The sequence below is a fragment of the Oncorhynchus nerka genome, linkage group LG1 (assembly GCF_034236695.1).
Source record: "Oncorhynchus nerka isolate Pitt River linkage group LG1, Oner_Uvic_2.0, whole genome shotgun sequence".
NCBI lineage: Eukaryota > Metazoa > Chordata > Actinopteri > Salmoniformes > Salmonidae > Oncorhynchus > Oncorhynchus nerka.
The window spans coordinates 56,116,301-56,141,277 of record NC_088396.1 but is presented as its reverse complement, the minus strand read 5'-3'; positions in this window follow the sequence as shown (position 1 = coordinate 56,141,277).

Here is a 24,977-nt window from a genome sequence, read left to right as displayed (position 1 = left end):
TTAATGCCAGCCGGCCCTCTGGCCCTCTGGCTAAAAACAGAAAGACTTGTTTCTGCCAGTCCTTAATGGCAGCCGGCCCTCTGGCTAAAAACAGAAAGACTTGTTCCTGCCAGTCCCTAATGCCAGCCGGCCCTCTGGCTAAGAACAGAAAGACTTGTTCCTGCTAGTCCTTAATGCCAGCCGGCCCTCTGGCCCTCTGGCTAAAAACAGAAAGACTTGTTCCTGCCAGTCCCTAATGCCAGCCGTCCCTCTGGCTAAAAACAGAAAGACTTGTTCCTGCCAGTCCTTAATGGCAGCCGGCCCTCTGGCTAAAAACAGAAAGACTTGTTCCTGCCAGTCCTTAATGCCAGCCGGCCCTCTGGCTAAAAACAGAAAGACTTGTTCCTGCTAGTCCTTAATGCCAGCCGGCCCTCTGGCCCTCTGGCTAAAAACAGAAAGACTTGTTCCTGCCAGTCCTTAATGCCAGCCGGCCCTCTGGCTAAAAACAGAAAGACTTGTTCCTGCCAGTCCCTAATGCCAGCCGTCCCTCTGGCTAAAAACAGAAAGACTTGTTCCTGCCAGTCCTTAATGCCAGCCGGCCCTCTGGCTAAAAACAGAAAGACTTGTTCCTGCCAGTCCCTAATGCCAGCCGGCCCTCTGGCTGAAAACAGAAAGACTTGTTCCTGCCAGTCCTTAATGCCCGCTGGCCCTCTGGCTAAAAACAGAAAGACTTGTTCCTGCCAGTCCCTAATGCCAGCCGGCCCTCTGGCTAAAAACAGAAAGACTTGTTCCTGCCAGTCCCTAATGCCAGCCGGCCCTCTGGCTAAAAACAGAAAGACTTGTTCCTGCCAGTCCTTAATGCCAGCCGGCCCTCTGGCTAAAAACAGAAAGACTTGTTCCTGCCAGTCCTTAATGCCAGCCGGCCCTCTGGCTAAAAACAGAAAGACTTGTTCCTGCCAGTCCTTAATGCCAGCCGGCCCTCTGGCTAAAAACAGAAAGACTTGTTCCTGCCAGTCCCTAATGCCAGCCGGCCATCTGGCCCTCTGGCTAAAAACAGAAAGACTTGTTCCTGCCAGTCCCTAAGGCCAGCCGGCCCTCTGGCTAAAAACAGAAAGACTTGTTCCTGCCAGTCCCTAATGCCAGCCGGCCCTCTGGCCCTCTGGCTAAAAACAGAAAGACTTGTTCCTGCCAGTCCCTAATGCCAGCCGGCCCTCTGGCCAAAAACAGAAAGACTTGTTCCTGCCAGTCCCTAATGCCAGCCGGCCCTCTGGCCCTCTGGCTAAAAACAGAAAGACTTGTTCCTGCCAGTCCTTAATGCCAGCCGGCCCTCTGGCTAAAAACAGAAAGACTTGTTCCTGCCAGTCCCTAATGCCAGCCGGCCCTCTGGCCCTCTGGCTAAAAACAGAAAGACTTGTTCCTGCCAGTCCTTAATGCCAGCCGGCCCTCTGGCTAAAAACAGAAAGACTTGTTCCTGCCAGTCCCTAATGCCAGCAGGCCCTCTGGCCCTCTGGCTAAAAACAGAAAGACTTGTTCCTGCCAGTCCTTAATGCCAGCCGGCCCTCTGGCTAAAAACAGAAAGACTTGTTCCTGCCAGTCCCTAATGCCAGCCGGCCCTCTGGCCCTCTGGCTAAAAACAGAAAGACTTGTTCCTGCCAGTCCTTAATGCCAGCCGGCCCTCTGGCTAAAAACAAAAAGATTGTTCCTGCCAGTCCTTAATGCCAGCCGGCCCTCTGGCTAAAAACAGAAAGACTTATTCCTGCCAGTCCTTAATGCCAGCCGGCCCTCTGGCTAAAAACAGAAAGACTTGTTCCTGCCAGTCCCTAATGCCAGCCGGCCCTCTGGCTAAAAACAGAAAGACTTGTTCCTGCCAGTCCTAATGCCAGCCGGCCCTCTGGCTAAAAACAGAAAGACTTGTTCCTGCCAGTCCTTAATGCCAGCCGGCCCTCTGGCTAAAAACAGAAAGACTTGTTCCTGCCAGTCCCTAATGCCAGCTCTGGCCCTCTGGCTAAAAACAGAAAGACTTGTTCCTGCCAGTCCCTAATGCCAGCTGGCCCTCTGGCTAAAAACAGAAAGACTTGTTCCTGCCAGTCCTTAATGCCAGCCGGCCCTCTGGCTGGCTAAAAACAGAAAGACTTGTTCCTGCCAGTCCTTAATGCCAGCCGGCCCTCTGGCTAAAAACAGAAAGACTTGTTCCTGCCAGTCCTTAATGCCAGCCGGCCCTCTGGCTAAAAACAGAAAGACTTGTTCCTGCCAGTCCTAATGCCAGCCGGCCCTCTGGCTAAAAACAGAAAGACTTGTTCCTGCCAGTCCTTAATGCCAGCTGGCCCTCTGGCTAAAAACAGAAAGACTTGTTCCTGCCAGTCCTTAATGCCAGCCCTCTGGCCCTCTGGCTAAAAACAGAAAGACTTGTTCCTGCCAGTCCTTAATGCCAGCCGGCCCTCTGGCTAAAAACAGAAAGACTTGTTCCTGCCAGTCCTTAATGCCAGCCGGCCCTCTGGCTAAAAACAGAAAGACTTGTTCCTGCCAGTCCCTAATGCCAGCCGGCCCTCTGGCTAAAAACAGAAAGACTTGTTCCTGCCAGTCCTTAATGCCAGCCGGCCCTCTGGCTAAAAACAGAAAGACTTGTTCCTGCCAGTCCCTAATGCCAGCCGGCCCTCTGGCTAAAAACAGAAAGACTTGTTCCTGCCAGTCCCTAATGCCAGCCGGTCCTCCTGCTAAAAACAGAAAGACTTGTTCCTGCCAGTCCCTAATGCCAGCCGGCCCTCTGGCTAAAAACAGAAAGACTTGTTCCTGCCAGTCCTTAATGCCAGCCGGCCCTCTGGCTAAAAACAGAAAGACTTGTTCCTGCCAGTCCCTAATGCCAGCCGGCCCTCTGGCTAAAAACAGAAAGACTTGTTCCTGCCAGTCCCTAATGCCAGCCGTCCCTCTGGCTAAAAACAGAAAGACTTGTTCCTGCCAGTCCTTAATGCCAGCCGGCCCTCTGGCTAAAAACAGAAAGACTTGTTCCTGCCAGTCCTTAATGCCAGCCGGCCCTCTGGCTAAAAACAGAAAGACTTGTTCCTGCCAGTCCTTAATGCCAGCCTGGCCCTCTGGCTAAAAACAGAAAGACTTGTTCCTGCCAGTCCTAATGCCAGCCGGCCCTCTGGCTAAAAACAGAAAGACTTGTTCCTGCCAGTCCCTAATGCCAGCCGGCCCTCTGGCTAAAAACAGAAAGACTTGTTCCTGCCAGTCCCTAATGCCAGCCGGCCCTCTGGCTAAAAACAGAAAGACTTGTTCCTGCCAGTCCTTAATGCCCGCTGGCCCTCTGGCTAAAAACAGGAAGATTTGTTCCTGCCAGTCCTTAATGCCAGCCGGCCCTCTGGCCCTCTGGCTAAAAACAGAAAGACTTGTTCCTGCCAGTCCTTAATGCCAGCCGGCCCTCTGGCTAAAAACAGAAAGACTTGTTCCTGCCAGTCCCTAATGCCAGCCGGCCCTCTGGCTAAGAACAGAAAGACTTGTTCCTGCTAGTCCTTAATGCCAGCCGGCCCTCTGGCCCTCTGGCTAAAAACAGAAAGACTTGTTCCTGCCAGTCCCTAATGCCAGCCGTCCCTCTGGCTAAAAACAGAAAGACTTGTTCCTGCCAGTCCTTAATGGCAGCCGGCCCTCTGGCTAAAAACAGAAAGACTTGTTCCTGCCAGTCCCTAATGCCAGCCGGCCCTCTGGCTAAGAACAGAAAGACTTGTTCCTGCTAGTCCTTAATGCCAGCCGGCCCTCTGGCCCTCTGGCTAAAAACAGAAAGACTTGTTCCTGCCAGTCCCTAATGCCAGCCGGCCCTCTGGCTAAAAACAGAAAGACTTGTTCCTGCCAGTCCCTAATGCCAGCTGTCCCTCTGGCTAAAAACAGAAAGACTTGTTCCTGCCAGTCCTTAATGCCAGCCGGCCCTCTGGCTAAAAACAGAAAGACCTTTTCCTGCCAGTCCCTAATGCCAGCCGGCCCTCTGGCTGAAAACAGAAAGACTTGTTCCTGCCAGTCCTTAATGCCCGCTGGCCCTCTGGCTAAAAACAGAAAGACTTGTTCCTGCCAGTCCCTAATGCCAGCCGGCCCTCTGGCTAAAAACAGAAAGACTTGTTCCTGCCAGTCCCTAATACCAGCCGTCCCTCTGGCTAAAAACAGAAAGACTTGTTCCTGCCAGTCCTTAATGCCAGCCGGCCCTCTGGCTAAAAACAGAAAGACTTGTTCCTGCCAGTCCTTAATGCCAGCCGGCCCTCTGGCTAAAAACAGAAAGACTTGTTCCTGCCAGTCCTTAATGCCAGCCGGCCCTCTGGCTAAAAACAGAAAGACTTGTTCCTGCCAGTCCCTAATGCCAGCCGGCCTCTGGCCCTCTGGCTAAAAACAGAAAGACTTGTTCCTGCCAGTCCTTAATGCCAGCCGGCCCTCTGGCTGGCTAAAAACAGAAAGACTTGTTCCTGCCAGTCCCTAATGCCAGCCGGCCCTCTGGCCCTCTGGCTAAAAACAGAAAGACTTGTTCCTGCCAGTCCCTAATGCCAGCCGGCCCTCTGGCTAAAAACAGAAAGACTTGTTCCTGCCAGTCCCTAATGCCAGCCGGCCCTCTGGCCCTCTGGCTAAAAACAGAAAGACTTGTTCCTGCCAGTCCTTAATGCCAGCCGGCCCTCTGGCTAAAAACAGAAAGACTTGTTCCTGCCAGTCCCTAATGCCAGCCGGCCCTCTGGCTAAAAACAGAAAGACTTGTTCCTGCCAGTCCTTAATGCCAGCCGGCCCTCTGGCTAAAAACAGAAAGACTTGTTCCTGCCAGTCCCTAATGCCAGCAGGCCCTCTGGCCCTCTGGCTAAAAACAGAAAGACTTGTTCCTGCCAGTCCTTAATGCCAGCCGGCCCTCTGGCTAAAAACAGAAAGACTTGTTCCTGCCAGTCCCTAATGCCAGCCGGCCCTCTGGCCCTCTGGCTAAAAACAGAAAGACTTGTTCCTGCCAGTCCTTAATGCCAGCCCCGGCCCTCTGGCTAAAAACAGAAAGACTTGTTCCTGCCAGTCCTTAATGCCAGCCGGCCCTCTGGCTAAAAACAGAAAGACTTGTTCCTGCCAGTCCTTAATGCCAGCTCTGGCCCTCTGGCTAAAAACAGAAAGACTTGTTCCTGCCAGTCCTTAATGCCAGCCGGCCCTCTGGCTAAAAACAGAAAGACTTGTTCCTGCCAGTCCTAAAGCCGGCCCTCTGGCTAAAAACAGAAAGACTTGTTCCTGCCAGTCCCTAATGCCAGCCGGCCCTCTGGCCCTCTGGCTAAAAACAGAAAGACTTGTTCCTGCCAGTCCTTAATGCCAGCTGGCCCTCTGGCTAAAAACAGAAAGACTTGTTCCTGCCAGTCCCTAATGCCAGCCGGCCCTCCTCTGGCTAAAAACAGAAAGACTTGTTCCTGCCAGTCCTTAATGCCAGCCGGCCCTCTGGCTAAAAACAGAAAGACTTGTTCCTGCCAGTCCTTAATGCCAGCCGGCCCTCTGGCTAAAAACAGAAAGACTTGTTCCTGCCAGTCCCTAATGCCAGCCGGCCCTCTCTGGCTAAAAACAGAAAGACTTGTTCCTGCCAGTCCTTAATGCCAGCCGGCCCTCTGGCTAAAAACAGAAAGACTTGTTCCTGCCAGTCTAATGCCAGGCCCTCTGGCCCTCTGGCTAAAAACAGAAAGACTTGTTCCTGCCAGTCCTTAATGCCAGCCTGGCCCTCTGGCTAAAAACAGAAAGACTTGTTCCTGCCAGTCCTTAATGCCAGCCGGCCCTCTGGCTAAAAACAGAAAGACTTGTTCCTGCCAGTCCCTAATGCCAGCCGGCCCTCTGGCTAAAAACAGAAAGACTTGTTCCTGCCAGTCCTTAATGCCAGCCGGCCCTCTGGCCCTCTGGCTAAAAACAGAAAGACTTGTTCCTGCCAGTCCCTAATGCCAGCCGGCCCTCTGGCTAAAAACAGAAAGACTTGTTCCTGCCAGTCCCTAATGCCAGCCGGCCCTCTGGCTAAAAACAGAAAGACTTGTTCCTGCCAGTCCTTAATGCCAGCCGGCCCTCTGGCTAAAAACAGAAAGACTTGTTCCTGCCAGTCCCTAATGCCAGCCGGCCCTCTGGCTAAAAACAGAAAGACTTGTTCCTGCCAGTCCCTTAATGCCAGCCGGCCCTCTGGCTAAAAACAGAAAGACTTGTTCCTGCCAGTCCTTAATGCCAGCCGGCCCTCTGGCTAAAAACAGAAAGACTTGTTCCTGCCAGTCCCTAATGCCAGCTGGCCCTCTGGCCCTCTGGCTAAAAACAGAAAGACTTGTTCCTGCCAGTCCCTAATGCCAGCTGGCCCTCTGGCTAAAAACAGAAAGACTTGTTCCTGCCAGTCCTTAATGCCAGCCGGCCCTCTGGCTCTGGCTAAAAACAGAAATCTTGTTCCTGCCAGTCCCTAATGCCAGCTGGCCCTCTGGCTAAAAACAGAAAGACTTGTTCCTGCCAGTCCTTAATGCCAGCCGGCCCTCTGGCTAGGCTAAAAACAGAAAGACTTGTTCCTGCCAGTCCTTAATGCCAGCCGGCCCTCTGGCTAAAAACAGAAAGACTTGTTCCTGCCAGTCCCTAATGCCAGCCGGCCCTCTGGCTAAAAACAGAAAGACTTGTTCCTGCCAGTCCCTAATGCCAGCCGGCCCTCTGGCTAAAAACAGAAAGACTTGTTCCTGCCAGTCCTTAATGCCAGCCGGCCCTCTGGCTAAAAACAGAAAGACTTGTTCCTGCCAGTCCTTAATGCCAGCCGGCCCTCTGGCTAAAAACAGAAAGACTTGTTCCTGCCAGTCCCTAATGCCAGCCGGCCCTCTGGCTAAGAACAGAAAGACTTGTTCCTGCTAGTCCTTAATGCCAGCCGGCCCTCTGGCCCTCTGGCTAAAAACAGAAAGACTTGTTCCTGCCAGTCCCTAATGCCAGCCGGCCCTCTGGCTAAAAACAGAAAGACTTGTTCCTGCCAGTCCTTAATGGCAGCCGGCCCTCTGGCTAAAAACAGAAAGACTTGTTCCTGCCAGTCCCTAATGCCAGCCGGCCCTCTGGCTAAAAACAGAAAGACTTGTTCCTGCTAGTCCTTAATGCCAGCCCTCTGGCCCTCTGGCTAAAAACAGAAAGACTTGTTCCTGCCAGTCCCTAATGCCAGCCGGCCCTCTGGCTAAAAACAGAAAGACTTGTTCCTGCCAGTCCCTAATGCCAGCCGTCCCTCTGGCTGAAAACAGAAAGACTTGTTCCTGCCAGTCCTTAATGCCCGCTGGCCCTCTGGCTAAAAACAGAAAGACTTGTTCCTGCCAGTCCCTAATGCCAGCCGTCCCTCTGGCTAAAAACAGAAAGACTTGTTCCTGCCAGTCCTTAATGCCAGCCGGCCCTCTGGCTAAAAACAGAAAGACTTGTTCCTGCCAGTCCTTAATGCCAGCCGGCCCTCTGGCTAAAAACAGAAAGACTTGTTCCTGCCAGTCCTTAAAGCCAGCTGGCCCTCTGGCTAAAAACAGAAAGACTTGTTCCTGCCAGTCCTTAATGCCAGCCGGCCCTCTGGCTAAAAACAGAAAGACTTGTTCCTGCCAGTCCCTAATGCCAGCCGGCCCTCTGGCCCTCTGGCTAAAAACAGAAAGACTTGTTCCTGCCAGTCCCTAATGCCAGCCGGCCCTCTGGCTAGGCTAAAAACAGAAAGACTTGTTCCTGCCAGTCCCTAATGCCAGCCGGCCCTCTGGCCCTCTGGCTAAAAACAGAAAGACTTGTTCCTGCCAGTCCCTAATGCCAGCCGGCCCTCTGGCCCTCTGGCTAAAAACAGAAAGACTTGTTCCTGCCAGTCCTTAATGCCAGCCGGCCCTCTGGCTAAAAACAGAAAGACTTGTTCCTGCCAGTCCTTAATGCCAGCCGGCCCTCTGGCTAAAAACAGAAAGACTTGTTCCTGCCAGTCCCTAATGCCAGCCGGCCCTCTGGCCCTCTGGCTAAAAACAGAAAGACTTGTTCCTGCCAGTCCTTAATGCCAGCCGGCCCTCTGGCTAAAAACAGAAAGACTTGTTCCTGCCAGTCCCTAATGCCAGCAGGCCCTCTGGCCCTCTGGCTAAAAACAGAAAGACTTGTTCCTGCCAGTCCTTAATGCCAGCCGGCCCTCTGGCTAAAAACAGAAAGACTTGTTCCTGCCAGTCCCTAATGCCAGCCGGCCCTCTGGCCCTCTGGCTAAAAACAGAAAGACTTGTTCCTGCCAGTCCTTAATGCCAGCCGGCCCTCCCTCTGGCTAAAAACAGAAAGACTTGTTCCTGCCAGTCCTTAATGCCAGCCGGCCCTCTGGCTAAAAACAGAAAGACTTGTTCCTGCCAGTCCTTAATGCCAGCCGGCCCTCTGGCTAAAAACAGAAAGACTTGTTCCTGCCAGTCCCTAATGCCAGCCGGCCCTCTGGCTAAAAACAGAAAGACTTGTTCCTGCCAGTCCCTAATGCCAGCCGGCCCTCTGGCTAAAAACAGAAAGACTTGTTCCTGCCAGTCCCTAATGCCAGCCGGCCCTCTGGCCCTCTGGCTAAAAACAGAAAGACTTGTTCCTGCCAGTCCCTAATGCCAGCCGGCCCTCTGGCTAAAAACAGAAAGACTTGTTCCTGCCAGTCCTTAATGCCAGCCGGCCCTCCTGGCTAAAAACAGAAAGACTTGTTCCTGCCAGTCCTTAATGCCAGCCGGCCCTCTGGCTAAAAACAGAAAGACTTGTTCCTGCCAGTCCCTAATGCCAGCCGGCCCCTCTGGCTAAAAACAGAAAGACTTGTTCCTGCCAGTCCCTAATGCCAGCCGTCCCTCTGGCTGAAAACAGAAAGACTTGTTCCTGCCAGTCCTTAATGCCCGCTGGCCCTCTGGCTAAAAACAGAAAGACTTGTTCCTGCCAGTCCCTAATGCCAGCCGGCCCTCTGGCTAAAAACAGAAAGACTTGTTCCTGCCAGTCCTTAAAGCCAGCCGGCCCTCTGGCTAAAAACAGAAAGACTTGTTCCTGCCAGTCCTTAATGCCAGCCGGCCCTCTGGCTAAAAACAGAAAGACTTGTTCCTGCCAGTCCTAATGCCAGCTGGCCCTCTGGCTAAAAACAGAAAGACTTGTTCCTGCCAGTCCTTAATGCCAGCCGGCCCTCTGGCTAAAAACAGAAAGACTTGTTCCTGCCAGGCCCTCTGGCTAAAAACAGAAAGACTTGTTCCTGCCAGTCCCTAATGCCAGCCGGCCCTCTGGCTGGCTAAAAACAGAAAGACTTGTTCCTGCCAGTCCCTAATGCCAGCCGGCCCTCTGGCCCTCTGGCTAAAAACAGAAAGACTTGTTCCTGCCAGTCCCTAATGCCAGCCGGCCCTCTGGCCCCTCTGGCTAAAAACAGAAAGACTTGTTCCTGCCAGTCCTTAATGCCAGCCGGCCCTCTGGCTAAAAACAGAAAGACTTGTTCCTGCCAGTCCTTAATGCCAGCCCCGGCCCTCTGGCTAAAAACAGAAAGACTTGTTCCTGCCAGTCCCTAATGCCAGCCGGCCCTCTGGCCCTCTGGCTAAAAACAGAAAGACTTGTTCCTGCCAGTCCTTAATGCCAGCCGGCCCTCTGGCTAAAAACAGAAAGACTTGTTCCTGCCAGTCCCTAATGCCAGCAGGCCCTCTGGCCCTCTGGCTAAAAACAGAAAGACTTGTTCCTGCCAGTCCTTAATGCCGGCCGGCCCTCTGGCTAAAAACAGAAAGACTTGTTCCTGCCAGTCCCTAATGCCAGCTCTGGCCCTCTGGCTAAAAACAAAAAGATTGTTCCTGCCAGTCCTTAATGCCAGCCGGCCCTCTGGCTAAAAACAGAAAGACTTGTTCCTGCCAGTCCTTAATGCCAGCCGGCCCTCTGGCTAAAAACAGAAAGACTTGTTCCTGCCAGTCCCTAATGCCAGCCGGCCCTCTGGCTAAAAACAGAAAGACTTGTTCCTGCCAGTCCTTAATGCCAGCCGGCCCTCTGGCTAAAAACAGAAAGACTTGTTCCTGCCAGTCCTTAATGCCAGCCGGCCCTCTGGCTAAAAACAGAAAGACTTGTTCCTGCCAGTCCCTAATGCCAGCCGGCCCTCTGGCCCTCTGGCTAAAAACAGAAATCTTGTTCCTGCCAGTCCCTAATGCCAGCTGGCCCTCTGGCTAAAAACAGAAAGACTTGTTCCTGCCAGTCCTTAATGCCAGCCGGCCCTCTGGCTAGGCTAAAAACAGAAAGACTTGTTCCTGCCAGTCCTTAATGCCAGCCGGCCCTCTGGCTAAAAACAGAAAGACTTGTTCCTGCCAGTCCCTAATGCCAGCCGGCCCTCTGGCTAGGCTAAAAACAGAAAGACTTGTTCCTGCCAGTCCCTAATGCCAGCCGTCCCTCTGGCCCTCTGGCTAAAAACAGGAAGATTTGTTCCTGCCAGTCCTTAATGCCAGCCGGCCCTCTGGCCCTCTGGCTAAAAACAGAAAGACTTGTTTCTGCCAGTCCTTAATGCCAGCCGGCCCTCTGGCTAAAAACAGAAAGACTTGTTCCTGCCAGTCCTTAATGGCAGCCGGCCCTCTGGCTAAAAACAGAAAGACTTGTTCCTGCCAGTCCCTAATGCCAGCCGGCCCTCTGGCTAAAAACAGAAAGACTTGTTCCTGCCAGTCCCTAATGCCAGCCGGCCCTCTGGCCCTCTGGCTAAAAACAGAAAGACTTGTTCCTGCCAGTCCTTAATGCCAGCCGGCCCTCTGGCTAAAAACAGAAAGACTTGTTCCTGCCAGTCCCTAATGCCAGCCGGCCCTCTGGCTAAAAACAGAAAGACTTGTTCCTGCCAGTCCCTAATGCCAGCCGGCCCTCTGGCTAAAAACAGAAAGACTTGTTCCTGCCAGTCCCTAATGCCAGCCTGGCCCTCTGGCTAAAAACAGAAAGACTTGTTCCTGCCAGTCCCTAATGCCAGCCGGCCCTCTGGCTAAAAACAGAAAGACTTGTTCCTGCCAGTCCCTAATGCCAGCCGTCCCTCTGGCTGAAAACAGAAAGACTTGTTCCTGCCAGTCCTTAATGCCCGCTGGCCCTCTGGCTAAAAACAGAAAGACTTGTTCCTGCCAGTCCCTAATGCCAGCCGTCCCTCTGGCTAAAAACAGAAAGACTTGTTCCTGCCAGTCCTTAATGCCAGCCGGCCCTCTGGCTAAAAACAGAAAGACTTGTTCCTGCCAGTCCTTAATGCCAGCCGGCCCTCTGGCTAAAAACAGAAAGACTTGTTCCTGCCAGTCCTTAAAGCCAGCTGGCCCTCTGGCTAAAAACAGAAAGACTTGTTCCTGCCAGTCCTTAATGCCAGCCGGCCCTCTGGCTAAAAACAGAAAGACTTGTTCCTGCCAGTCCCTAATGCCAGCCGGCCCTCTGGCCCTCTGGCTAAAAACAGAAAGACTTGTTCCTGCAAGTCCCTAAGGCCATCCGGCCCTCTGGCTAGGCTAAAAACAGAAAGACTTGTTCCTGCCAGTCCCTAATGCCAGCCGGCCCTCTGGCCCTCTGGCTAAAAACAGAAAGACTTGTTCCTGCCAGTCCCTAATGCCAGCCGGCCCTCTGGCCCTCTGGCTAAAAACAGAAAGACTTGTTCCTGCCAGTCCTTAATGCCAGCCGGCCCTCTGGCTAAAAACAGAAAGACTTGTTCCTGCCAGTCCTTAATGCCAGCCGGCCCTCTGGCTAAAAACAGAAAGACTTGTTCCTGCCAGTCCCTAATGCCAGCCGGCCCTCTGGCCCTCTGGCTAAAAACAGAAAGACTTGTTCCTGCCAGTCCTTAATGCCAGCCGGCCCTCTGGCTAAAAACAGAAAGACTTGTTCCTGCCAGTCCCTAATGCCAGCAGGCCCTCTGGCCCTCTGGCTAAAAACAGAAAGACTTGTTCCTGCCAGTCCTTAATGCAGGCCGGCCCTCTGGCTAAAAACAGAAAGACTTGTTCCTGCCAGTCCCTAATGCCAGCCGGCCCTCTGGCCCTCTGGCTAAAAACAGAAAGACTTGTTCCTGCCAGTCCTTAATGCCAGCCGGCCCTCTGGCTAAAAACAAAAAGATTGTTCCTGCCAGTCCTTAATGCCAGCCGGCCCTCTGGCTAAAAACAGAAAGACTTGTTCCTGCCAGTCCTTAATGCCAGCCAGCCCTCTGGCTAAAAACAGAAAGACTTGTTCCTGCCAGTCCCTAATGCCAGCCGGCCCTCTGGCTAAAAACAGAAAGACTTGTTCCTGCCAGTCCCTAATGCCAGCCGGCCCTCTGGCTAAAAACAGAAAGACTTGTTCCTGCCAGTCCCTAATGCCAGCCGGCCCTCTGGCTAAAAACAGAAAGACTTGTTCCTGCCAGTCCCTAATGCCAGCTGGCCCTCTGGCCCTCTGGCTAAAAACAGAAAGACTTGTTCCTGCCAGTCCTTAATGCCAGCCGGCCCTCTGGCTAAAAACAGAAAGACTTGTTCCTGCCAGTCCCTAATGCCAGCCGGCCCTCTGGCCCTCTGGCTAAAAACAGAAAGACTTGTTCCTGCCAGTCCTTAATGCCAGCCGGCCCTCTGGCTAAAAACAGAAAGACTTGTTCCTGCCAGTCCTTAATGCCAGCCGGCCCTCTGGCTAAAAACAGAAAGACTTGTTCCTGCCAGTCCTTAATGCCAGCCGGCCCTCTGGCTAAAAACAGAAAGACTTGTTCCTGCCAGTCCTTAATGCCAGCCGGCCCTCTGGCCCTCTGGCTAAAAACAGAAAGACTTGTTCCTGCCAGTCCCTAATGCCAGCCGGCCCTCTGGCTAAAAACAGAAAGACTTGTTCCTGCCAGTCCTTAATGCCAGCCGGCCCTCTGGCTAAAAACAGAAAGACTTGTTCCTGCCAGTCCCTAATGCCAGCCGGCCCTCTGGCTAAAAACAGAAAGACTTGTTCCTGCTAGTCCTTAATGCCAGCCGGCCCTCTGGCCCTCTGGCTAAAAACAGAAAGACTTGTTCCTGCCAGTCCCTAATGCCAGCCGGCCCTCTGGCTAAAAACAGAAAGACTTGTTCCTGCCAGTCCCTAATGCCAGCCGTCCCTCTGGCTAAAAACAGAAAGACTTGTTCCTGCCAGTCCTTAATGGCAGCCGGCCCTCTGGCTAAAAACAGAAAGACTTGTTCCTGCCAGTCCCTAATGCCAGCCGGCCCTCTGGCTAAGAACAGAAAGACCTGTTCCTGCTAGTCCTTAATGCCAGCCGGCCCTCTGGCCCTCTGGCTAAAAACAGAAAGACTTGTTCCTGCCAGTCCCTAATGCCAGCCGGCCCTCTGGCTAAAAACAGAAAGACTTGTTCCTGCCAGTCCCTAATGCCAGCCGTCCCTCTGGCTAAAAACAGAAAGACTTGTTCCTGCCAGTCCTTAATGCCAGCCGCCCTCTGGCTAAAAACAGAAAGACTTGTTCCTGCCAGTCCCTAATGCCAGCCCCGGCCCTCTGGCTAAAAACAGAAAGACTTGTTCCTGCCAGTCCTTAATGCCAGCCCTCTGGCTAAAAACAGAAAGACTTGTTCCTGCCAGTCCCTAATGCCAGCCGGCCCTCTGGCTAAAAACAGAAAGACTTGTTCCTGCCAGTCCCTAATGCCAGCCGGCCCTCTGGCTAAAAACAGAAAGACTTGTTCCTGCCAGTCCCTAATGCCAGCCGGCCCTCTGGCTAGGCTAAAAACAGAAAGACTTGTTCCTGCCAGTCCTTAATGCCAGCCGGCCCTCTGGCTAAAAACAGAAAGACTTGTTCCTGCCAGTCCCTAATGCCAGCCGGCCCTCTGGCTAAAAACAGAAAGACTTGTTCCTGCCAGTCCCTAATGCCAGCCGGCCCTCTGGCTAAAAACAGAAAGACTTGTTCCTGCCAGTCCTTAATGCCAGCCGGCCCTCTGGCTAAAAACAGAAAGACTTGTTCCTGCCAGTCCTTAATGCCAGCCGGCCCTCTGGCTAAAAACAGAAAGACTTGTTCCTGCCAGTCCTTAATGCCAGCCGGCCCTCTGGCTAAAAACAGAAAGACTTGTTCCTGCCAGTCCCTAATGCCAGCTGGCCCTCTGGCTAAGAACAGAAAGACTTGTTCCTGCTAGTCCTTAATGCCAGCCGGCCCTCTGGCCCTCTGGCTAAAAACAGAAAGACTTGTTCCTGCCAGTCCCTAATGCCAGCCGGCCCTCTGGCTAAAAACAGAAAGACTTGTTCCTGCCAGTCCCTAATGCCAGCCGTCCCTCTGGCTGAAAACAGAAAGACTTGTTCCTGCCAGTCCTTAATGCCCGCTGGCCCTCTGGCTAAAAACAGAAAGACTTGTTCCTGCCAGTCCCTAATGCCAGCCGTCCCTCTGGCTAAAAACAGAAAGACTTGTTCCTGCCAGTCCTTAATGCCAGCCGGCCCTCTGGCTAAAAACAGAAAGACTTGTTCCTGCCAGTCCTTAATGCCAGCCGGCCCTCTGGCTAAAAACAGAAAGACTTGTTCCTGCCAGTCCTTAAAGCCAGCTGGCCCTCTGGCTAAAAACAGAAAGACTTGTTCCTGCCAGTCCTTAATGCCAGCCGGCCCTCTGGCTAAAAACAGAAAGACTTGTTCCTGCCAGTCCCTAATGCCAGCCGGCCCTCTGGCCCTCTGGCTAAAAACAGAAAGACTTGTTCCTGCAAGTCCCTAAGGCCATCCGGCCCTCTGGCTAGGCTAAAAACAGAAAGACTTGTTCCTGCCAGTCCCTAATGCCAGCCGGCCCTCTGGCCCTCTGGCTAAAAACAGAAAGACTTGTTCCTGCCAGTCCCTAATGCCAGCCGGCCCTCTGGCCCTCTGGCTAAAAACAGAAAGACTTGTTCCTGCCAGTCCTTAATGCCAGCCGGCCCTCTGGCTAAAAAAGAAAAAAAGACTTGTTCCTGCCAGTCCTTAATGCCAGCCGGCCCTCTGGCTAAAAACAGAAAGACTTGTTCCTGCCAGTCCCTAATGCCAGCCGGCCCTCTGGCCCTCTGGCTAAAAACAGAAAGACTTGTTCCTGCCAGTCCTTAATGCCAGCCGGCCCTCTGGCTAAAAACAGAAAGACTTGTTCCTGCCAGTCCCTAATGCCAGCAGGCCCTCTGGCTAAAAACAGAAAGACTTGTTCCTGCCAGTCCTTAATGCAGGCCGGCCCTCTGGCTAAAAACAGAAAGACTTGTTCCTGCCAGTCCCTAATGCCAGCCGGCCCTCTGGCCCTCTGGCTAAAAACAGAAAGACTTGTTCCTGCCAGTCCTTAATGCCAGCCGGCCCTCTGGCTAAAAACAAAAAGATTGTTCCTGCCAGTCCTTAATGCCAGCCGGCCCTCTGGCTAAAAACAGAAAGACTTGTTCCTGCCAGTCCTTAATGCCAGCCAGCCCTCTGGCTAAAAACAGAAAGACTTGTTCCTGCCAGTCCCTAATGCCAGCCGGCCCTCTGGCTAAAAACAGAAAGACTTGTTCCTGCCAGTCCCTAATGCCAGCCGGCCCTCTGGCTAAAAACAGAAAGACTTGTTCCTGCCAGTCCTTAATGGCAGCCGGCCCTCTGGCTAAAAACAGAAAGACTTGTTCCTGCCAGTCCCTAATGCCAGCCGGCCCTCTGGCTAAGAACAGAAAGACTTGTTCCTGCCAGTCCCTAATGCCAGCTGGCCCTCTGGCCCTCTGGCTAAAAACAGAAAGACTTGTTCCTGCCAGTCCTTAATGCCAGCCGGCCCTCTGGCTAAAAACAGAAAGACTTGTTCCTGCCAGTCCCTAATGCCAGCAGGCCCTCTGGCCCTCTGGCTAAAAACAGAAAGACTTGTTCCTGCCAGTCCTTAATGCCAGCCGGCCCTCTGGCTAAAAACAGAAAGACTTGTTCCTGCCAGTCCCTAATGCCAGCCGGCCCTCTGGCCCTCTGGCTAAAAACAGAAAGACTTGTTCCTGCCAGTCCTTAATGCCAGCCGGCCCTCTGGCTAAAAACAAAAAGATTGTTCCTGCCAGTCCTTAATGCCAGCCGGCCCTCTGGCTAAAAACAGAAAGACTTGTTCCTGCCAGTCCTTAATGCCAGCCAGCCCTCTGGCTAAGAACAGAAAGACTTGTTCCTGCTAGTCCTTAATGCCAGCCGGCCCTCTGGCCCTCTGGCTAAAAACAGAAAGACTTGTTCCTGCCAGTCCCTAATGCCAGCCGTCCCTCTGGCTAAAAACAGAAAGACGTGTTCGTGCCAGTCCTTAATGGCAGCCGGCCCTCTGGCTAAAAACAGAAAGACTTGTTCCTGCCAGTCCCTAATGCCAGCCGGCCCTCTGGCTAAGAACAGAAAGACTTGTTCCTGCTAGTCCTTAATGCCAGCCGGCCCTCTGGCCCTCTGGCTAAAAACAGAAAGACTTGTTCCTGCCAGTCCCTAATGCCAGCCGGCCCTCTGGCTAAAAACAGAAAGACTTGTTCCTGCCAGTCCCTAATGCCAGCCGTCCCTCTGGCTAAAAACAGAAAGACTTGTTCCTGCCAGTCCTTAATGGCAGCCGGCCCTCTGGCTAAAAACAGAAAGACTTGTTCCTGCCAGTCCCTAATGCCAGCTGGCCCTCTGGCTAAAAACAGAAAGACTTGTTCCTGCCAGTCCCTAATGCCAGCCGGCCCTCTGGCCCTCTGGCTAAAAACAGAAAGACTTGTTCCTGCCAGTCCCTAATGCCAGCCGGCCCTCTGGCTAAAAACAGAAAGACTTGTTCCTGCCAGTCCCTAATGCCAGCCGTCCCTCTGGCTAAAAACAGAAAGACTTGTTCCTGCCAGTCCTTAATGCCAGCCGTCCCTCTGGCTAAAAACAGAAAGACTTGTTCCTGCCAGTCCCTAATGCCAGCCGGCCCTCTGGCTAAAAACAGAAAGACTTGTTCCTGCCAGTCCTTAATGCCAGCCGGCCCTCTGGCTAAAAACAGAAAGACTTGTTCCTGCCAGTCCCTAATGCCAGCCGGCCCTCTGGCTAAAAACAGAAAGACTTGTTCCTGCCAGTCCCTAATGCCAGCCGGCCCTCTGGCTAAAAACAGAAAGACTTGTTCCTGCCAGTCCCTAATGCCAGCCGGCCCTCTGGCTAGGCTAAAAACAGAAAGACTTATTCCTGCCAGTCCTTAATGCCCACTGGCCCTCTGGCTAAAAACAGAAAGACTTGTTCCTGCCAGTCCCTAATGCCAGCCGGCCCTCTGGCTAAAAACAGAAAGACTTGTTCCTGCCAGTCCCTAATGCCAGCCGGCCCTCTGGCTAAAAACAGAAAGACTTGTTCCTGCCAGTCCTTAATGCCAGCAGGCCCTCTGGCCCTCTGGCTAAAAACAGAAAGACTTGTTCCTGCCAGTCCTTAATGCCAGCCGGCCCTCTGGCTAAAAACAGAAAGACTTGTTCCTGCCAGTCCCTAATGCCAGCTGGCCCTCTGGCCCTCTGGCTAAAAACAGAAAGACTTGTTCCTGCCAGTCCCTAATGCCAGCCGGCCCTCTGGCTAAAAACAGAAAGACTTGTTCCTGCCAGTCCCTAATGCCAGCCGGCCCTCTGGCTAAAAACAGAAAGACTTGTTCCTGCCAGTCCTTAATGCCAGCCGGCCCTCTGGCTAAAAACAGAAAGACTTGTTCCTGCCAGTCCCTAATGCCAGCCAGCCCTCTGGCTAAAAACAGAAAGACTTGTTCCTGCCAGTCCTTAATGCCAGCCGGCCCTCTGGCTAAAAACAGAAAGACTTGTTCCTGCCAGTCCTTAATGCCAGCCGGCCCTCTGGCTAAAAACAGAAAGACTTGTTCCTGCCAGTCCTTAATGCCAGCTGGCCCTCTGGCTAAAAACAGAAAGACTTGTTCCTGCCAGTCCTTAATGCCAGCCGGCCCTCTGGCTAAAAACAGAAAGACTTGTTCCTGCCAGTCCCTAATGCCAGCCGGCCCTCTGGCCCTCTGGCTAAAAACAGAAAGACTTGTTCCTGCCAGTCCCTAAGGCCAGCCGGCCCTCTGGCTAGGCTAAAAACAGAAAGACTTGTTCCTGCCAGTCCCTAATGCCAGCCGGCCCTCTGGCCCTCTGGCTAAAAACAGAAAGACTTGTTCCTGCCAGTCCCTAATGCCAGCCGGCCCTCTGGCCCTCTGGCTAAAAACAGAAAGACTTGTTCCTGCCAGTCCCTAATGCCAGCCGGCCCTCTGGCCCTCTGGCTAAAAACAGAAAGACTTGTTCCTGCCAGTCCTTAATGCCAGCCGGCCCTCTGGCTAAAAACAGAAAGACTTGTTCCTGCCAGTCCTTAATGCCAGCCGGCCCTCTGGCTAAAAACAGAAAGACTTGTTCCTGCCAGTCCCTAATGCCAGCCGGCCCTCTGGCCCTCTGGCTAAAAACAGAAAGACTTGTTCCTGCCAGTCCTTAATGCCAGCCGGCCCTCTGGCTAAAAACAGAAAGACTTGTTCCTGCCAGTCCCTAATGCCAGCAGGCCCTCTGGCCCTCTGGCTAAAAACAGAAAGACTTGTTCCTGCCAGTCCTTAATGCCAGCCGGCCCTCTGGCTAAAAACAGAAAGACTTGTTCCTGCCAGTCCCTAATGCCAGCCGGCCCTCTGGCCCTCTGGCTAAAAACAGAAAGACTTGTTCCTGCCAGTCCTTAATGCCAGCCGGCCCTCTGGCTAAAAACAAAAAGACTTGTTCCTGCCAGTCCTTAATGCCAGCCGGCCCTCTGGCTAAAAACAGAAAGACTTGTTCCTGCCAGTCCTTAATGCCAGCCAGCCCTCTGGCTAAAAACAGAAAGACTTGTTCCTGCCAGTCCCTAATGCCAGCCGGCCCTCTGGCTAAAAACAGAAAGACTTGTTCCTGCCAGTCCCTAATGCCAGCCGGCCCTCTGGCTAAAAACAGAAAGACTTGTTCCTGCCAGTCCTTAATGCCAGCCGGCCCTCTGGCTAAAAACAGAAAGACTTGTTCCTGCCAGTCCCTAATGCCAGCCGGCCCATGGCTAAAACAGAAAGACTTGTTCCTGCCAGTCCCTAATGCCAGCCGGCCTCTGGCCCTCTGGCTAAAAACAGAAAGACTTGTTCCTGCCAGTCCTTAATGCCAGCCGGCCCTCTGGCTAAAAACAGAAAGACTTGTTCCTGCCAGTCCCTAATGCCAGCAGGCCCTCTGGCCCTCTGGCTAAAAACAGAAAGACTTGTTCCTGCCAGTCCTTAATGCCAGCCGGCCCTCTGGCTAAAAACAGAAAGACTTGTTCCTGCCAGTCCCTAATGCCAGCCGGCCCTCTGGCCCTCTGGCTAAAAACAGAAAGACTTGTTCCTGCCAGTCCTTAATGCCAGCCGGCCCTCTGGCTAAAAACAAAAGACTTGTTCCTGCCAGTCCTTAATGCCAGCCGGCCCTCTGGCTAAAAACAGAAAGACTTGTTCCTGCCAGTCCTTAATGCCAGCCAGCCCTCTGGCTAAGAACAGAAAGACTTGTTCCTGCTAGTCCTTAATGCCAGCCGGCCCTCTGGCCCTCTGGCTAAAAACAGAAAGACTTGTTCCTGCCAGTCCCTAATGCCAGCCGTCCCTCTGGCTAAAAACAGAAAGACGTGTTCGTGCCAGTCCTTAATGGCAGCCGGCCCTCTGGCTAAAAACAGAAAGACTTGTTCCTGCCAGTCCCTAATGCCAGCCGGCCCTCTGGCTAAGAACAGAAAGACTTGTTCCTGCTAGTCCTTAATGCCAGCCGGCCCTCTGGCCCTCTGGCTAAAAACAGAAAGACTTGTTCCTGCCAGTCCCTAATGCCAGCCGGCCCTCTGGCTAAAAACAGAAAGACTTGTTCCTGCCAGTCCCTAATGCCAGCCGGCCCTCTGGCTAAGAACAGAAAGACCTGTTCCTGCTAGTCCTTAATGCCAGCCGGCCCTCTGGCCCTCTGGCTAAAAACAGAAAGACTTGTTCCTGCCAGTCCCTAATGCCAGCCGGCCCTCTGGCTAAAAACAGAAAGACTTGTTCCTGCCAGTCCCTAATGCCAGCCGTCCCTCTGGCTAAAAACAGAAAGACTTGTTCCTGCCAGTCCTTAATGCCAGCCGTCCCTCTGGCTAAAAACAGAAAGACTTGTTCCTGCCAGTCCCTAATGCCAGCCGGCCCTCTGGCTAAAAACAGAAAGACTTGTTCCTGCCAGTCCTTAATGCCAGCCGGCCCTCTGGCTAAAAACAGAAAGACTTGTTCCTGCCAGTCCCTAATGCCAGCCGGCCCTCTGGCTAAAAACAGAAAGACTTGTTCCTGCCAGTCCCTAACGGCCAGCCGGCCCTCTGGCTAAAAACAGAAAGACTTGTTCCTGCCAGTCCCTAATGCCAGCCGGCCCTCTGCCCTCTGGCTAAAAACAGAAAGACTTGTTCCTGCCAGTCCTTAATGCCCAGCTGGCCCTCTGGCTAAAAACAGAAAGACTTGTTCCTGCCAGTCCCTAATGCCAGCCGGCCCTCTGGCTAAAAACAGAAAGACTTGTTCCTGCCAGTCCCTAATGCCAAGCCTGGCCCTCTGGCTAAAAACAGAAAGACTTGTTCCTGCCAGTCCTTAATGCCAGCCGGCCCTCTGGCTAAAAACAGAAAGACTTGTTCCTGCCAGTCCTTAATGCCAGCCGGCCCTCTGGCTAAAAACAGAAAGACTTGTTCCTGCCAGTCCCTAATGCCAGCCGGCCCTCTGGCTAAAAACAGAAAGACTTGTTCCTGCCAGTCCTTAATGCCAGCCGGCCCTCTGGCTAAAAACAGAAAGACTTGTTCCTGCCAGTCCTTAATGCCAGCCGGCCCTCTGGCTAAAAACAGAAAGACTTGTTCCTGCCAGTCCCTAATGCCAGCCGGCCCTCTGGCCCTCTGGCTAAAAACAGAAAGACTTGTTCCTGCCAGTCCCTAATGCCAGCCGGCCCTCTGGCTAAAAACAGAAAGACTTGTTCCTGCCAGTCCCTAATGCCAGCCGGCCCTCTGGCCCTCTGGCTAAAAACAGAAAGACTTGTTCCTGCCAGTCCCTAATGCCAGCCGGCCCTCTGGCCCTCTGGCTAAAAACAGAAAGACTTGTTCCTGCCAGTCCCTAAGGCCAGCCGGCCCTCTGGCTAGGCTAAAAACAGAAAGACTTGTTCCTGCCAGTCCCTAATGCCAGCCGGCCCTCTGGCCCTCTGGCTAAAAACAGAAAGACTTGTTCCTGCCAGTCCCTAATGCCAGCCGGCCCTCTGGCCCTCTGGCTAAAAACAGAAAGACTTGTTCCTGCCAGTCCTTAATGCCAGCCGGCCCTCTGGCTAAAAACAGAAAGACTTGTTCCTGCCAGTCCCTAATGCCAGCCGGCCCTCTGGCTAAAAACAGAAAGACTTGTTCCTGCCAGTCCTTAATGCCAGCCGGCCCTCTGGCTAAAAACAGAAAGACTTGTTCCTGCCAGTCCTTAATGCCAGCCAGCCCTCTGGCTAAAAACAGAAAGACTTGTTCCTGCCAGTCCCTAATGCCAGCCGGCCCTCTGGCTAGGCTAAAAACAGAAAGACTTATTCCTGCCAGTCCTTAATGCCCGCTGGCCCTCTGGCTAAAAACAGAAAGACTTGTTCCTGCCAGTCCCTAATGCCAGCCGGCCCTCTGGCTAAAAACAGAAAGACTTGTTCCTGCCAGTCCCTAATGCCAGCCGGCCCTCTGGCTAAAAACAGAAAGACTTGTTCCTGCCAGTCCTTAAAGCCAGCCGGCCCTCTGGCTAAAAACAGAAAGACTTGTTCCTGCCAGTCCTTAATGCCAGCCGGCCCTCTGGCTAAAAACAGAAAGACTTGTTCCTGCCAGTCCCTAATGCCAGCCGGCCCTCTGGCCCTCTGGCTAAAAACAGAAAGACTTGTTCCTGCCAGTCCCTAAGGCCAGCCGGCCCTCTGGCTAGGCTAAAAACAGAAAGACTTGTTCCTGCCAGTCCCTAATGCCAGCCGGCCCTCTGGCCCTCTGGCTAAAAACAGAAAGACTTGTTCCTGCCAGTCCCTAATGCCAGCCGGCCCTCTGGCCCTCTGGCTAAAAACAGAAAGACTTGTTCCTGCCAGTCCCTAATGCCAGCCGGCCCTCTCTGGCTAAAAACAGAAAGACTTGTTCCTGCCAGTCCCTAATGCCAGCCGGCCCTCTCTGGCTAAAAACAGAAAGACTTGTTCCTGCCAGTCCCTAATGCCAGCCCTCTGGCCCTCTGGCTAAAAACAGAAAGACTTGTTCCTGCCAGTCCTTAATGCCAGCCGGCCCTCTGGCTAAAAACAGAAAGACTTGTTCCTGCCAGTCCTTAATGCCAGCCGGCCCTCTGGCTAAAAACAGAAAGACTTGTTCCTGCCAGTCCCTAATGCCAGCCGGCCCTCTGGCCCTCTGGCTAAAAACAGAAAGACTTGTTCCTGCCAGTCCTTAATGCCAGCCGGCCCTCTGGCTAAAAACAGAAAGACTTGTTCCTGCCAGTCCCTAATGCCAGCCGGCCCTCTGGCTAAAAACAGAAAGACTTGTTCCTGCCAGTCCTTAATGCCAGCCGGCCCTCTGGCTAAAAACAGAAAGACTTGTTCCTGCCAGTCCTTAATGCCAGCCAGCCCTCTGGCTAAAAACAGAAAGACTTGTTCCTGCCAGTCCCTAATGCCAGCCGGCCCTCTGGCCCTCTGGCTAAAAACAGAAAGACTTGTTCCTGCCAGTCCTTAATGCCCGCTGGCCCTCTGGCTAAAAACAGAAAGACTTGTTCCTGCCAGTCCCTAATGCCAGCCGGCCCTCTGGCTAAAAACAGAAAGACTTGTTCCTGCCAGTCCCTAATGCCAGCCGGCCCCTCTGGCTAAAAACAGAAAGACTTGTTCCTGCCAGTAATGCCAGCCGGCCCTCTGGCTAAAAACAGAAAGACTTGTTCCTGCCAGTCCTTAATGCCAGCCGGCCCTCTGGCTAAAAACAGAAAGACTTGTTCCTGCCAGTCCCTAATGCCAGCCGGCCCTCTGGCTAGGCTAAAAACAGAAAGACTTGTTCCTGCCAGTCCCTAATGCCAGCCGGTCCTCTGGCCCTCTGGCTAAAAACAGAAAGACTTGTTCCTGCCAGTCCTTAATGCCAGCCGGCCCTCTGGCTAAAAACAGAAAGACTTGTTCCTGCCAGTCCCTAATGCCAGCCGGCCCTCTGGCTAAAAACAAAAAGACTTGTTCCTGCCAGTCCTTAATGCCAGCCGGCCCTCTGGCTAAAAACAGAAAGACTTGTTCCTGCCAGTCCTTAATGCCAGCCAGCCCTCTGGCTAAAAACAGAAAGACTTGTTCCTGCCAGTCCCTAATGCCAGCCGGCCCTCTGGCTAGGCTAAAAACAGAAAGACTTATTCCTGCCAGTCCTTAATGCCAGCCGGCCCTGGCCCTCTGGCTAAAAACAGAAAGACTTGTTCCTGCCAGTCCCTAATGCCAGCCGGCCCTCTGGCTAAAAACAGAAAGACTTGTTCCTGCCAGTCCCTAATGCCAGCCGGCCCTCTGGCTAAAAACAGAAAGACTTGTTCCTGCCAGTCCTTAATGCCAGCCGGCCGGCCCTCTGGCTAAAAACAGAAAGACTTGTTCCTGCCAGTCCTTAAAGCCAGCCGGCCCTCTGGCTAAAAACAGAAAGACTTGTTCCTGCCAGTCCTTAATGCCAGCCGGCCCTCTGGCTAAAAACAGAAAGACTTGTTCCTGCCAGTCCCTAATGCCAGCCGGCCCTCTGGCTAAAAACAGAAAGACTTGTTCCTGCCAGTCCTTAATGCCAGCCGGCCCTCTGGCTAAAAACAGAAAGACTTGTTCCTGCCAGTCCTTAATGCCAGCCGGCCCTCTGGCTAAAAACAGAAAGACTTGTTCCTGCCAGTCCCTAATGCCAGCCGGCCCTCTGGCCCTCTGGCTAAAAACAGAAAGACTTGTTCCTGCCAGTCCCTAATGCCAGCCGGCCCTCTGGCCCTCTGGCTAAAAACAGAAAGACTTGTTCCTGCCAGTCCTTAATGCCAGCCGGCCCTCTGGCTAAAAACAGAAAGACTTGTTCCTGCCAGTCCCTAATGCCAGCCGGCCCTCTGGCTAAAAACAGAAAGACTTGTTCCTGCCAGTCCTTAATGCCAGCCGGCCCTCTGGCTAAAAACAGAAAGACTTGTTCCTGCCAGTCCCTAATGCCAGCCGGCCCTCTGGCTAAAAACAGAAAGACTTGTTCCTGCCAGTCCCTAATGCCAGCCGGCCCTCTGGCCCTCTGGCTAAAAACAGAAAGACTTGTTCCTGCCAGTCCCTAATGCCAGCCGGCCCTCTGGCCCTCTGGCTAAAAACAGAAAGACTTGTTCCTGCCAGTCCTTAATGCCAGCCGGCCCTCTGGCTAAAAACAGAAAGACTTGTTCCTGCCAGTCCCTAATGCCAGCCGGCCCTCTGGCTAGGCTAAAAACAGAAAGACTTGTTCCTGCCAGTCCTTAATGCCAGCCGGCCCTCTGGCTAAAAACAGAAAGACTTGTTCCTGCCAGTCCTTAATGCCAGCCAGCCCTCTGGCTAAAAACAGAAAGACTTGTTCCTGCCAGTCCCTAATGCCAGCCGGCCCTCTGGCTAGGCTAAAAACAGAAAGACTTATTCCTGCCAGTCCTTAATGCCCGCTGGCCCTCTGGCTAAAAACAGAAAGACTTGTTCCTGCCAGTCCCTAATGCCAGCCGGCCCTCTGGCTAAAAACAGAAAGACTTGTTCCTGCCAGTCCCTAATGCCAGCCGGCCCTCTGGCTAAAAACAGAAAGACTTGTTCCTGCCAGTCCTTAATGCCAGCCGGCCCTCTGGCTAAAAACAGAAAGACTTGTTCCTGCCAGTCCTAATGCCAGCCGGCCCTCTGGCTAAAAACAGAAAGACTTGTTCCTGCCAGTCCCTAATGCCAGCCGGCCCTCTGGCCCTCTGGCTAAAAACAGAAAGACTTGTTCCTGCCAGTCCCTAAGGCCAGCCGGCCCTCTGGCTAGGCTAAAAACAGAAAGACTTGTTCCTGCCAGTCCCTAATGCCAGCCGGCCCTCTGGCTAAAAACAGAAAGACTTGTTCCTGCCAGTCCCTAATGCCAGCCGGCCCTCTGGCCCTCTGGCTAAAAACAGAAAGACTTGTTCCTGCCAGTCCCTAAGGCCAGCCGGCCCTCTGGCTAGGCTAAAAACAGAAAGACTTGTTCCTGCCAGTCCCTAATGCCAGCCGGCCCTCTGGCCCTCTGGCTAAAAACAGAAAGACTTGTTCCTGCCAGTCCCTAATGCCAGCCGGCCCTCTGGCC